The sequence below is a fragment of the Microtus pennsylvanicus genome, chromosome 7 (genome assembly GCF_037038515.1).
Source record: "Microtus pennsylvanicus isolate mMicPen1 chromosome 7, mMicPen1.hap1, whole genome shotgun sequence".
NCBI classification, from domain to species: Eukaryota; Metazoa; Chordata; class Mammalia; order Rodentia; family Cricetidae; genus Microtus; species Microtus pennsylvanicus.
Window position 1 is genome coordinate 75,736,548 of NC_134585.1, and position 12,950 is coordinate 75,749,497.

Sequence of the window (12,950 nt, forward strand, 5' to 3'; positions counted from 1 at the left end):
AAAGTCAGAACGATTCATCCCAAAAGCATGAGGACAACAACCCAGAGGTGAAAAGGGCAGAACAGCAGCTAAGCCATGAATCTGGAAAGTCCCTTGTAAGCCGCAGGTCTTGAACTTTAAACTTGGGCGATGCTCACAGATGGTAAACTGTACTAACAAGACAGGACCATCTTTGCATGAGAACAAAGGTGCTGGCCAATATAACAGGAGGAATCAAGAGATTCAGTCTGTCAGGAGAGACTGTGATCTGAGTTGGACAGCTACTGTGCAAAGACAAAATAAGGCGGAATGAAAATTTTATGGATAACTAATTTTGCCATTCTCATTTCCAACTATAAACATAATATCTTTCTTATAATTTGATATTTGATTTTATTCTTTGGGTGTTTTCAACTTCTTGTAAGACATTTCTTGTATTTATTATTCATTTTGTAGTGACCCAGTAAAATACACAGACCACCAAAGTTTCCTGCTAACCCTCCTTAGGTGCACAGCCACAGCACTGAGCACATTCACACCGTAAAGCAGACCTCAATCCTCTTCATCATCTGCTCCAGCTGAAGCACCTTCTCCGTTAAACAGTAACTCCCTCTTGCTCATCCCAGCCCCCGACAACCACTGATTTCCTTTCTGCCCCTACATCTGACTCCTCTGAGTGCTCTATGTAAGCGGATGAGAACACTTGTCCTTGTATGACCGCATCATTTTGCCTGCAGGCCATCCATCTGCACGGCTACCCACAGGGTGGCATGCATGAAGATTTTCTTCATTTTGAAGGCTGGAAAATATTCCGCCATAGATTCCTCTTCCATTTAGCCATGAATGGATACTCGAGCTGCTGTTGTGAATCATAAAGCTATGACCATGCGTACAGTTCACTCTCTCAATTTCATTTACTGTGGTGTATACCCCAAAGTGATTCTGCTGGTGTTTATTGTGACAACTGACCACACGTTTTCTAGGATGGCTGCAATACTTATACCAGAAATGCACAGCGCTTCTATTTTCTGTGTATCCTTACTTATTTTCTGGTTTTTATCTATCCATCATCTATTGACTGTGTGTGTGTATATATATATATATATGTGTGTGTGTATAATACATTAATACATACATACAAACATATATGTGAGTGTGTATATAGATATAGATTGTGTATATGAGTGTGTGTGTATGTGTGTGTGTGCGTGTGTGTGTAATACATTAATACATACATACAAACATATAGGTGAGTGTGTATATAGATATAGATTGTGTATATGAGTGTGTGTGTTCATTGTGAAGGTACATGTATGTGCATATACATGTGGAGGCCTATGACAAACTCAGATTTTGCTTATCGCCTTTGCTTTATGTTTTGATTTGTTTGAGACAGTGGTTATCTCTCATTATCCTGGAACTAGCCAAGTAGACTGAGCTGCCCAGCTAGTGAGTCCAAAAGATCTGTCTGTCTCTTCCTCATTTCTAGTGCCGAGATTACGAGTGCATACCACTGCAGACAGAATGTTTATTTGTTGGATTGTCCCGAGGTCACTAAACTCTGGTCCCCATGCTCCCAAGGAAAGCACTTCAGCAACTGGTCTATGGCTACAGCCCTTTGTTTGTTTCTGACACATAGCTAGTCTACAGCTCTAACAGGTGTGAAGAAGTACCTCAGTGTGAAGCTCTTGATTTTAGCTCTCAGAAACTCTGAATTCTTTCCCAACTTCATATTTGTTATGAAAGATGATAAAGTGGCAGTCAGCCCAGAAAGGAAGTTGGCACAATTCACTTCTATGTTTTACTATCATGAAAGAGCCTCAAGGACATGAAGGGGCCTTGGGTAGATACAATTTATGGAGCTATCTACATGATGGAGCTTCAGAGGGAATGAGAGGCTTTCCTTTCAAACCTGAGGATGAACTCCATTAAGAGTGATAATGAGAGAAAGACAGACAGAGAAGAGAAGAGAAGAGAAGAGAAGAGAAGAGAAGAGAAGAGAAGAGAAGAGAAGAGAAGAGACAAAGACAGCCATGAGAGGGATGGCAGGTAGAGGCCAGAAAAGCTTCTTCAGCAAGCAGCCAAGCCTTCATCTCCATCCCAACCAAGTGCTCTCCCTAGGGAGTTTCAGACCAATCTCCAGAACAAAGGGCATACTTGACTGTTTCCACCTCCTTCCCTCCTCCCATTTCCCTTCCGCTCCCCCCATCCATCTTCCCCTCCCTCTCCAGTCCAAAGAGCAGTCAGGGTTTCCTGCCCTGTGGGAAGTCCAAAGTCCTCCCCGCTACATCCAGTACTAGGAAGGTGAGCATCCAAACAAACTAGGCTCCCACAAAGTCAGTACATGCAGTAGGATCAAAACCCAGTGCCAATGTCCTTGGCTTCTCAGTCAGCCCTCCTTGTCAGCCACATTCAGGGAGTTTGGTTTGATCACATGCTCCATCATCCAGGTGGCCTTGGTGAGCTCGGGTTGGGATGGAAGCAGGGTGGATATGGGAGTAGAGAAGTATATATCTTAATTAAGGGAGCCATTTTAGGGTTGGTGAGAGACTTGACTTTAGAGGTGTTCCCAGGAATCCATGGAGATGTCCCCCAGCTAGATCCTTGAGCAGGTGAGGAGAGGGAGCCTGATACTGTCCTATCATATAGCCATACTGATGAATATCTTGCATATCACCATAGAAACTCCATCTGGCAATGGATGAAGCTAGAGACAGAGACCCACATTGGAACCCTGGACTGAGCTCCTAAGGTCCAAATGAGGAGCAGAAGGAGGGAGAACATGAGCAAGGAAGTTAGGACCGTGAGGGGTGCACCCACCCACTGAGACGGTGGGGCTGATCTTGGAGCTCACCAAGGCCAGCTGGATGATGTTTGTAGTCTTTTAGGAATAGTGGGACGATTCTCATCATGTGATTTAGTTCAGCATGCGTATGTGACAAGGAGCATGGAGGGGTCAGCTACCATAAATTGAGATTCTATAACTTAAGTTATAGAAGAGTGCTTCATAACTCTGACAGAGAACCACAGAGTGCCATGCCCTGTTCAGGCTACATGTTCAGGCTTGTTGGTGCAGGCCAGTGTTGCAACAATGGTCCGTTCTTGAATCCTACACTGGGATTTCCTGAATGAAGAACCCTTTGCACAGAAAGACCTGTCCATGTGCTGTTGTGGAGCTGCTGAAATACTTGTCACGTCTTGTTCCACAAACAAAACCACTCTTCACTCCTGTTAACCTCACTAAAGTAGCCTTTGTCTTCTCTCTGTTGACCTTAGACTCGGTTAAGCTTTATTGTTTATAAATAAGTTCAATGATGACTTTCATTGTGTTGCTTTGAAACACATGTTAAAAAATGGGCGGGGGGACTAAAAGTGCTTAGAAACAAGCAACCCAACCAATCATTAGTAAATACTTGGGCTACTATTTCATGGAAACAGGAGCAACGCACAACATTTCTTCACAGGTGGCAAGGATCGGCAGGAGAATGAGAGATAGGTGGGCATACCAAAACACAAATACACAAGCTGGCTGTACCAACATCCAAGCTCATGACTACTAAAAAAAAAAAAAAAAGTAAAGATGTGAACATTGCAAAGAAAATAGGCCAAGCATGAAGGATTATTTGGGTGTCAAGCCTGCTATGCAGAGCCTGTTTCTCCTCCCGAGAGCTGTGGCTGGGAAGCAGGAACGTGCCTGCAAGGCAACCTAACAGAGCCAATGGATTACAATTCTGCCCATATGGTGAGCACCAGCAGCTCTCGAAAGTCAATGCGATTAATGGAATCTTGATACAATGCGGTTTCTTCCTGGAACCTTGTTGAAATAAAAGCTGTGATCCATCAGATCTGGGCTAACGCCTGCGCATCTGCATTGCTAACAAGCTCTCAGGTGATCAGCCATTGCAGCTGATACACAAATGACTCCTCCTGACCAGCAGAACAGCCACGATCTGAAGGTCCGTCCTATTTGCTGGTGTTTGAAATCTTTTGAGGATTTTGGTAAAACTTCTAACAAAAGAGCTAATACTACTGTTGGGGCCACCACCTCCCTCTGATTAAGAGTGTAGGTTTGAGGGCCCAGGCACAGCAACCGTGTTATCATTGCGAGTGAAAAACCATCAATCTAAGAAATATAGAAAGAACCTGCCATGTGAAAAACCATATGGAAACCTACGACTATACACGTATGGATGGAACCTACATAAAGTCACAAAATAATAAGGGAGACAATGCTGCAGCTACATCTTAAGCCACCAAGTAAGACCTCCAGTGTCTCAATATCATGTTAAGTTGTTGACCAAAGGAGCCCCGATGAAACTCGCTGCAACTTGACAGTAAAGCCCTCTTGCTGAAAACAACACTTATTTAGGTCATCGAACACAGAGAAGTCAAGCTGGTACCTAACAAGAAGCTTTACCCTTAATGACCAATGGTCATGGTACTGGAAGGTACTCTGCAGGCTACCAGAAAAGAAAGATAATCATTAATATTACCCACATTAACAGACCCTGTGACCTTCAACAGTGGCCTGCCTGCAATAGTGGCACAAATGTTATGGGAGTGACCAATCACTTTTTGATTGGAGTTAAAGCCCACTTCATGAAATAGAACCCATACCGGACACTGCTAGAGTGGCCAAGAAACTGAGAATAGATAAGTTGTGAGCCTAGGGGGAAACTTACTACTATCACTCTGCTTTAAAAGAAAAAGAGAGAGAGAGAGAAAAAAATAACAATAAAATGGCTCCTAATGACATAGCTTAATATCCACAGATTAGTTCCTCACTCAGCTCTCATCAGAGAAACTTCTTCCAGTACATGACATTTTAACACAGCATCCAACAACTAGACAACGTGCAGTGAATTGGACACTCAGTTCTAAACGGGGTGTCTTCGTCAAATCCCTCCTCTCCAAGCTCAAGGATCTATGCAGAAAAGGAAACGGAAAGATTGTAAGATAATAGATGATGCCAAGAAAACAGTATCATCAAGAATTTATGGGATAGATGTGCATATGAACTCACAGAGACTATGGCAGTACACACAAGATCTGCACAGGTTCAAACCAGATGGGGTTACATTACTGAGAGGGGAAGTGGACATGGGGGTCTGACCTCCAATCAAGAAGATGTTTGCAACTAATGCAAGTTGACACAGAGAGGATCAGCTTTCTCCAGTATATTAGCCTGTTTTTAACCAAGGTTATTAGTCTTGCAGAGAACAGAATAAAGAGGGGTTAGGGGTGGGGGGAAGAACCAGAGCTTGTGGGTGGCCCCAAGGACATCTCTTTCCAGAAAACCTTCTTCCAGACCCAGCAATACTGATGTGCATATAAACTCGCAGAGAGTGAAACCTTCCACAAGTCCTAACCAAGTTCACACCAGACAAAATCCAAGCAGGAGGAAGGGGAAGTAAACACAAAGTCCCAAGAAGCAAGCACAGGTTCAAGCCAGATAGAGTTCCAGCACTAAGAATGGAACGTGGGCATGGGTCCTACCACTAACCAAGGAGCTCTCTGAAACTGATGCCACCTGACAAAGGGAAACCACATTTCTCCAGTGAAGCATCTGGGTATATCAACCACACCTCAGGGCAGGCCTCATGCCCACGAGTAGTTGGCCAACACAAAATTAACACAATGGTATTTTTGTGAACATTTTCATTAAGTTTGTTTTGTCTGGCATTTTTGTCTTACTGGTCTTTCACTTGTTTGTTTTGATTTTTATTTTTGTGTTTTTGTGGTGGTTTCTTGTGCTTTTGTTTTTGTTTATTTTGAAAGAGAGAGAAAACAAGGTTAAGAGGTAGGGAGGGAAAAGCATGATCTGAATATATATGAAAATTTTTTCAATAAAGATAAATAATAAACTCTGGTCTGATAAGGAGGCTGTGCTCTGTTGTTCCTGGCTCTTGGCTTCCCCGTCTCTTCACACTGTTCCTTGACTTTCAGTAAGGCTTTGTTTTATTTTCCAGCCTATCCATGATGAACTGGGTGAGAGGATCTGAAATGGATTTAGATGTGGTGACAAAGTGTGCCCACAGGAAGAAGGCATGCTTTGATCCTGTGAAGTCAGTTTCTCTTAGTGAGCCCATGCCTCTGCCCTGTGGGTGCCTCAAATAACCTCAGAATCATTCTCCCTCCTTCAGAGGATGGGGCAGCTGAGTGAACTCACTTGAGTAATTCCTTCTTCACATGGGAGCCTAAATCTGACAGAGTTTAACTCTTCTCCCATGTCATATGGGCCCTGAGAAACTCGCAGCTACTGGCTTGGCCTACTGGCTTCTCCTGAAGGCAGATTTTATTAGGACGACTATTTCAGAAGCAGTTCTGTTTTCTTCCACCTGTGGAAGAAGGAGGTGTTTGTCATCAGCATTTTCCGTGAGAACTTGGTTAGGTTTCCCCAAATAAAACTCATAGAAAGTGGGTTCCCCCTCCCGTGACTGGATCACCTGAGTCAACACCGAGCCTCCAAGACTTCACCAACACAGTCAGGTCTTCCTGACTTGGTACTGCCCAATTCCCAATGGCAGAAGGCAAACCAGTGCTCAACACTATGCCAGCATGTCTTTAGAGTCCTGTCTTTTTTTTTATAGTTTCTGGAATTTATAAATTAATACCCTTTATTATTTACATCTTTTTTTTCTGTAGTTATTTTTTTCCTTTTTTTTTATTGAGGAAAAGAGAAAAAAAAAAAAACAAGTTTCCACCTCCTCCCAGCCTCCCTTTTCCCTTCCCCTCCTCCCACCCTTCTCCCCCTCCTCCCACCCTTCTCCCCCTCCCCCTACTCCTTTCCCCCTCCCTCTCCAGTCCAAAGAGCAGTCAGGGTTTTCTGCCCTGTGGTAAGTCCTAGGTCCTCCCCCCTCTGTCCATATCTAGGAAGGTGAACATCCAAACTGGCTAGGCTCCCACAAAGCCAGAACATTACGTAGGATCAAAACCCCGTGCCATTGCAAGCCGAGGTCCCCAGTTAGTTCCTTGGGCAGCTGAGGATAGGGAACCTGAAATGACCCTATCCTAGAGCAATACTGACGAATATCTTGCATATCATCATAGAACCTTCATCTGGTGATGGATGGAGATAGAGACAGAGACCCACACTGGAGCACTGGACTGAGCTCCCAAGGTCCCAATGAGGAGCAGAAGGAGGGAGAACATGAGCAAAGAAGTCGGGACCACGAGGGGTGCACCCACCCACTGAGACAGTGGAGCTGATCTATTGGGAGCTCACCAAGGCCAGCTGGACTGTGACTGAAAAAGCATGGGATAAAACTGGACTCTCTGAACATGGCAAACAATGAGGGCTGATGAGACGCAAAGGACAATGGCATGGGGTTTTGATCCTAGAGTCCTGTCTTTAATTCTCTTTTGTCTTGCAACATTCTGAGGGAAATTTTATTTTCCCTACCCTGGGACATGGAAGTAGTAAGAGGGTAATAGAACAGCCATGCGACAAAGATGGGGGTTAACCTCAAACAGCCCAATCTGTACACTCAACCCAGTGTGAAACCATTTTTCCTTAGGGAGTGTTGCCATCGACGCCTGCAAAAACCTCTCCCAGAATAAATGTACTTTTTAAAAGTCACTTTTGCTAAGTGAGTCGGTGTAACAAGTGTGTGCAGAGACCACTTATGTCCTAACCACATTGACGAGTGGTCAACAGAATTAAAAGTGAGCCCAAGAGTCTCAATCACTACCTCAAAGGAGGTATCCATGCCAGATTCCTCTGTAAGGCAAGCAAGGTTCTTGCTACTTCATTACACAGAAAGTTGGATTCACATATATACCACAGGAAAAAAAAAAAACATGGTGCCGTTGGAACTAGGAAACAATACTAGTTTCCTATCATCTTCATAACTTCTGCATCGTTTGATGGGAGGAAGAAACACATCCTAATGATGAAATAATTCTGCACTATTTTAAAGAACACAGAAACTCCACTCACTCCAGTTCCCAGTCAGAATCCGTGTTGCTCTGCCCACCAGAGTGAGTGCTTGGGGATCGAGACCTTTGTTAGAAATGTACCTAGGAGAAGAAGGGATGTCCGCTGTGTCCTCATCTGTGACAGTCTGGCTTCTCTTTCGATCACAACTCTGGTATCTTCCAGAATAAAACAGAACGGAACAGGGTAAGAGAATCATCTAACTCCTGCCCTGTCCTTACGGCCCATCCTAGATGTCATCACTGCCCGGCTCTCTCAGCAGCCCTGACATACACATGTATTTCCTGGGTGTGTTTCTTAGCTTCATCCTTTCTATCATTCACCTTTATTAAGTTACTCATCCACCTGCATGATGGAGCTTCATCAGTCAGTCTTCCTCACTGATCCGCATGCCCCCTGTGGAAAAAGATGTCCTGTCACCTGAGCTTATCACAGAGCGTATCACCTGAGCTTATCACAGAGCGTATCACCTGAGCTTATCACAGAGTGTATCACCTGAGCTTATCACGGAGCGTATGCTCCATAAATAGTTAAGGGCTCACTGTGAGGATGACATGACTGGGCCTGCTAGGATTCCTCAGACAGGAATTCTGCTTTCTCACCAGCTTCACAAATTGAAGAAAATATAGGTATAAAACACGCAATACTTTTGTTTGGGCTGGGATTTTTAGTGTTGACTTTTAATAACTTTCTTCAGATAGGATTTGACCAGCTCTGAGCTGGATTTCTGACAGAGAAAATGATGAACTCTCCAGGAATGCAGCATAAAGGTTACAAAGTGACTTAGATTCAGATCAGGGTGTCCACTTAGTTCTCAGTCCTGTTGGGTGTGTGACTGAATGGGAAAGGAAGGCTCGGCTCTCTCATTTGTAAAATGAGAGCTGTTATCTATGGGTGGTGCTGTTCTGAGGACTAAGTTATCCCGTGAAGCACGTCACACACATAAGGGCTTAATAAATATCATTTGATAAAGTTTGACTTCTATCTTATTCTAGACTTCCTGTGAGCAATTCGAGACAAAGCAGTTTACTAAGGATTTTATCAGAGGGGAAAACGTGGGTAGAAGAAACTCAACAGTCAAAGAGAATAGCAAGCAAGAATGTGGTGGCAGGCAGAGTCCCCCACAGGGCACACAAGGCTGACCCACAGGATCTCTGCCGTTGTTTTAGACAGAGACAAGGGCACTCATATTGCACGCCCGAGCACTGCAGAAGACCAGCTCTCCAAACAGGAGCTATGTAAAGCAGTTTCCTTAGCACAAAGTCCATTCTCCATGGAAGAATGCAAGGCCGATTCCCTAAAGAGATGTAGGTATGGGCAGAGGGAGAAGGCTGCATACTGGAGCATAAAAGACATTTGGAGGAATTTGGGTAGAAGACCATGTCTCAAGATATAACTAACAAGGCACAATGTACCCGAGCATACCCAGTATATAAATAGGCAAACCTGGGTACAAATCCCACTTCCTGGCTAACCAAATGTGGATACTTGGTTTATTATCTTTATTATCATCTCTGAGCCTGTTTCACTGTTTGAGAAAGTAAATGGGGACACGTACTTCAAAGAGTGCCTGAAGAGCTAGTTCCAGGACAGGCTCCAAAACCACAGAGAAACCCTGTCTTGAAAAACCAAAAAAAAAAAGTTAGTGAGTTCATGTAAACTAACTCTCTGAGAACAGTTAGACTCAGATAAACCCAGCAAATATTTGATCTCTCTAATCTTTGCAAGATAGCAAGATCCACAAAGAATGCATTGTGCAGATCGGGCTGAACAATGAAACCCCAGACAAAACCAATTTCGGGAAATTTTGCTCTAGGATAGGTTTTAACAGTCTTTTCATTCTTCCAATTATATGAAAAGATTGTTAAGAGTCGGGTTACCATATTTCTATTGCAGCCACTGAGTTTACAAGTTCTAAAAAGAGATGGGTGCCCTGTGCTCAGGGGAAAGCCATGGAGCAGCCAGAGAGAATGTGGAGAAGTAAAGGCTTGCTCAACAAAAGACAAAATGGGTCACCCTGGGGTACAAGTCAGGCTCTCCGATGTGTCTTGCCATTAAGTCAACTGTGGTTCTCGGACCTTGGTGTTCTCAGCTACAAACCAGCTGCAGCTGTACTAGCTGATCTCAGAACTGCTTCCTGGCACTGTCTTTACTGTCTGGATCTCCAGAGTCTCATCTAAATCCTGAGGTGGGGGACTCCCTTTGACATACAGAAGGTAGAGGACTACAAAGAAGGGAAATGACAGGCTGGTTCAGGAAGGCTTCACAACAAAGCAGACTCTTCATCAGAAGTGAATGAGAAAGCTGGTTAAAAAGATGAGCGTGCACAGGGCCGGAGAGTTGGCTCAGCTGTTAAGCATATGGCTACTCTTGCGGAAGACCTGGGTTCAATGCCCAGGACTCATGTTGCAATTCCAGTTCCAGGAGAATCCAACACCCTCTTTTGACCTCTGCAGGAACCAGGCACACATATACATTCAGGCCCAACATTCCTGCACATTAGATGAAAATAGGTGACTCTTTTTTAAAGTGCATTTGTTCATTTAAATGAATAATGATGACAAAAATAATTGTTAATAGACTGTGAATGAGCTATGTAATAAACTCAATGGGCGGAGAAATTCCTTACCACTAATATTTGGGACTGAGACTAGAAGTTAGAACCAAGTTGCAAGGAGTTCCTAATAGAAAATACAGCACGTGCCAAGACGAAGCACAGATAAGATCTTGAAGAATTTGAGAAAGGAAAGTGATACTGTAATAAGATGATTTCATGAGGTGTGAGACAAACAGGCCAGAAGATATGCCACCCTGCCCAATTATATCCAAAAGAGACCTTGCCAAGTGGGGGTTTTGTGCCTCTTGGCTAATACTGTAGGAAACATTGATCAGAACACAGAGCTCCAACAGGAAGAGGAAATGGAAACCCCAGAGGCATTCCATCCTCACTCAGACTGGTAGGGAATGTCTCCCTGTGCTTGTATCAGACTGCAGAGCTCGGGAAACAAGTCTTTCCCTCACGCTGATGGGGGTGAATTCACGGGTCTGAGTGGAGGTAAAGAAAGAACTTCTGCATTGCCTCATAGCACAGAAAATAAGTGGAGCTCCAGGAATTTAAAAACTCAACAACAGGGAACAGAAGAGAACAAAGGGCAGAGAGCAGAGAAATCTGGACGTTAAATCAAAAGAGGGGGCAACATTTTCATGTTAGCTTCCTTAGTGAGGACATTAAGCCTCACACAGTAAAGCCCAACCCACTTAAAGGCCCAAATTCCACGTTAATGGTGACTAAGTTGTGATGACTAAAACCCAGCACCCTTCAGATAAAAAGCTCTTCCAGGAAATAGAAATGAAATCATAGAGACTTCAACTATAATTCAAAATTTTCTTATTCCAAAGAGAAAGATTGCTGTTACTCTCTTAGCATGTGAGTAACCTTTATCTTTAAAAATCAGGGTGGTAGATCCCAGACATAAACAAGGTCATCAACATTTCTAACTCTCCCTCAAGAATTGTAAGTTAAGAAAACATACCAAAATGATACAACAACAAGATAAACAACAAACAACAAAAACACATTAGATCTGTTTTGGGTGTTTGATGACTTTGTTTTTGATTTTCATGTTTTGCTTGTTGCAGAGAGAGAGAGAGAGAGAGAGAGAGAGAGAGAGAGAGAGAGAGAGAGAGAGAGAGAGAGAGAGAGAGAATAAAGTTATAAAGTTGGGTGAGGGAGGAGATAGGGAGAATCCGGGAGGATTTGGGGGAGGAGAAGAATATGATCAAATTATATTGTATGAAAAAAATAAATAAAAAGAACTTGATGTTGTTCACTTGAAATACCAATGAAGAACCTAGACTAAAATGTTTTTAAAAAAATCTAAAAACTAATCCCCCACTGTGTTGTTAAATCTGAAAACTACGAGACAGACAAAGCCACAATTGCCTGGTTACAGCAACGTCATTTAATGCTGGCCAGGAAGACAGGCACTGGCCAGGTCCATTCCCACGAGTCCCAGAGAACAGCACTGAGTTATGTTAGTCAGATTCTCATAAAGGCAGAACCCACAAGGCTTCCCACTGTCGTCCAATCATGGGCAAGCGTACATCCTGACATAATCCATACCTCTGTGCCTCCCACCTACATGTGATAAAGCACATCCGGTGCAGTTGAGGCAGCCAACCTTGTTTACATGTGAAAACACATGACTTGTGATCTTATATGAACAACAGCCCTGTACTCCAGGAAGTTTTCTGTCCTTGGGCAAGTGGGGTTTACAGGCCAACTTTTAGGCTCTACAGTATGTTCCTGCTGTGTTTTTTTCTATAAGGAAGATATAAGAAACTTTTTCATGATAAATTAGACATGGAAAAGTAAAAATCCATTTCTTTTGTGGTTCTTCAAAGAAAATTAGTATTTATCCAATAAAATATCTGAGAGACAAGTGAGCACAAGAGAGAATTGTTAACAAAGATAAGTTGTTTAGCTAAATTGACGAAGCATCATGTTGTCTTTTAAATATTTATACATACCCCAAAACAAACACTTCTCCAAACCTTATTCTTTGAAGACTCCCTTTGCAGTGACTGGAGAGAATGCAGACTCTTGGCTGCTTAGGGTGCTGAGAATACATGACGGTTGATGGTGCAGACCTAAAATATATATTTATACCACCCCTTCAATGAGTCAGGGAACATCACAAGGGGAGACAGAAGGAGTGAACGCACTGGCAGAGAGGGAAAATGATTAAATAATAGCTTCAGAGAACAACACAGCCATTGCAATTGTGATTTAACAGCAGCTGTGGCGACCTGCATGAGGCCACACAAAACTAAGCCTGCCAACAGTCGATCGGAGATCAGGGAGGAGCTCAAGGGACCCTACACTTCCTACTCAACTACTGGTTATTGATAAATTCTCAGGGAGGGGCAGTCATCACCTTCAGTTGTGTGCCACTGATGAGTCCAAAAGCCTCCAACAGACAGTTCCAAAGCCATGGTCACATAGATAGCCCAGGTTAAAGTGAGTGGGTCACAA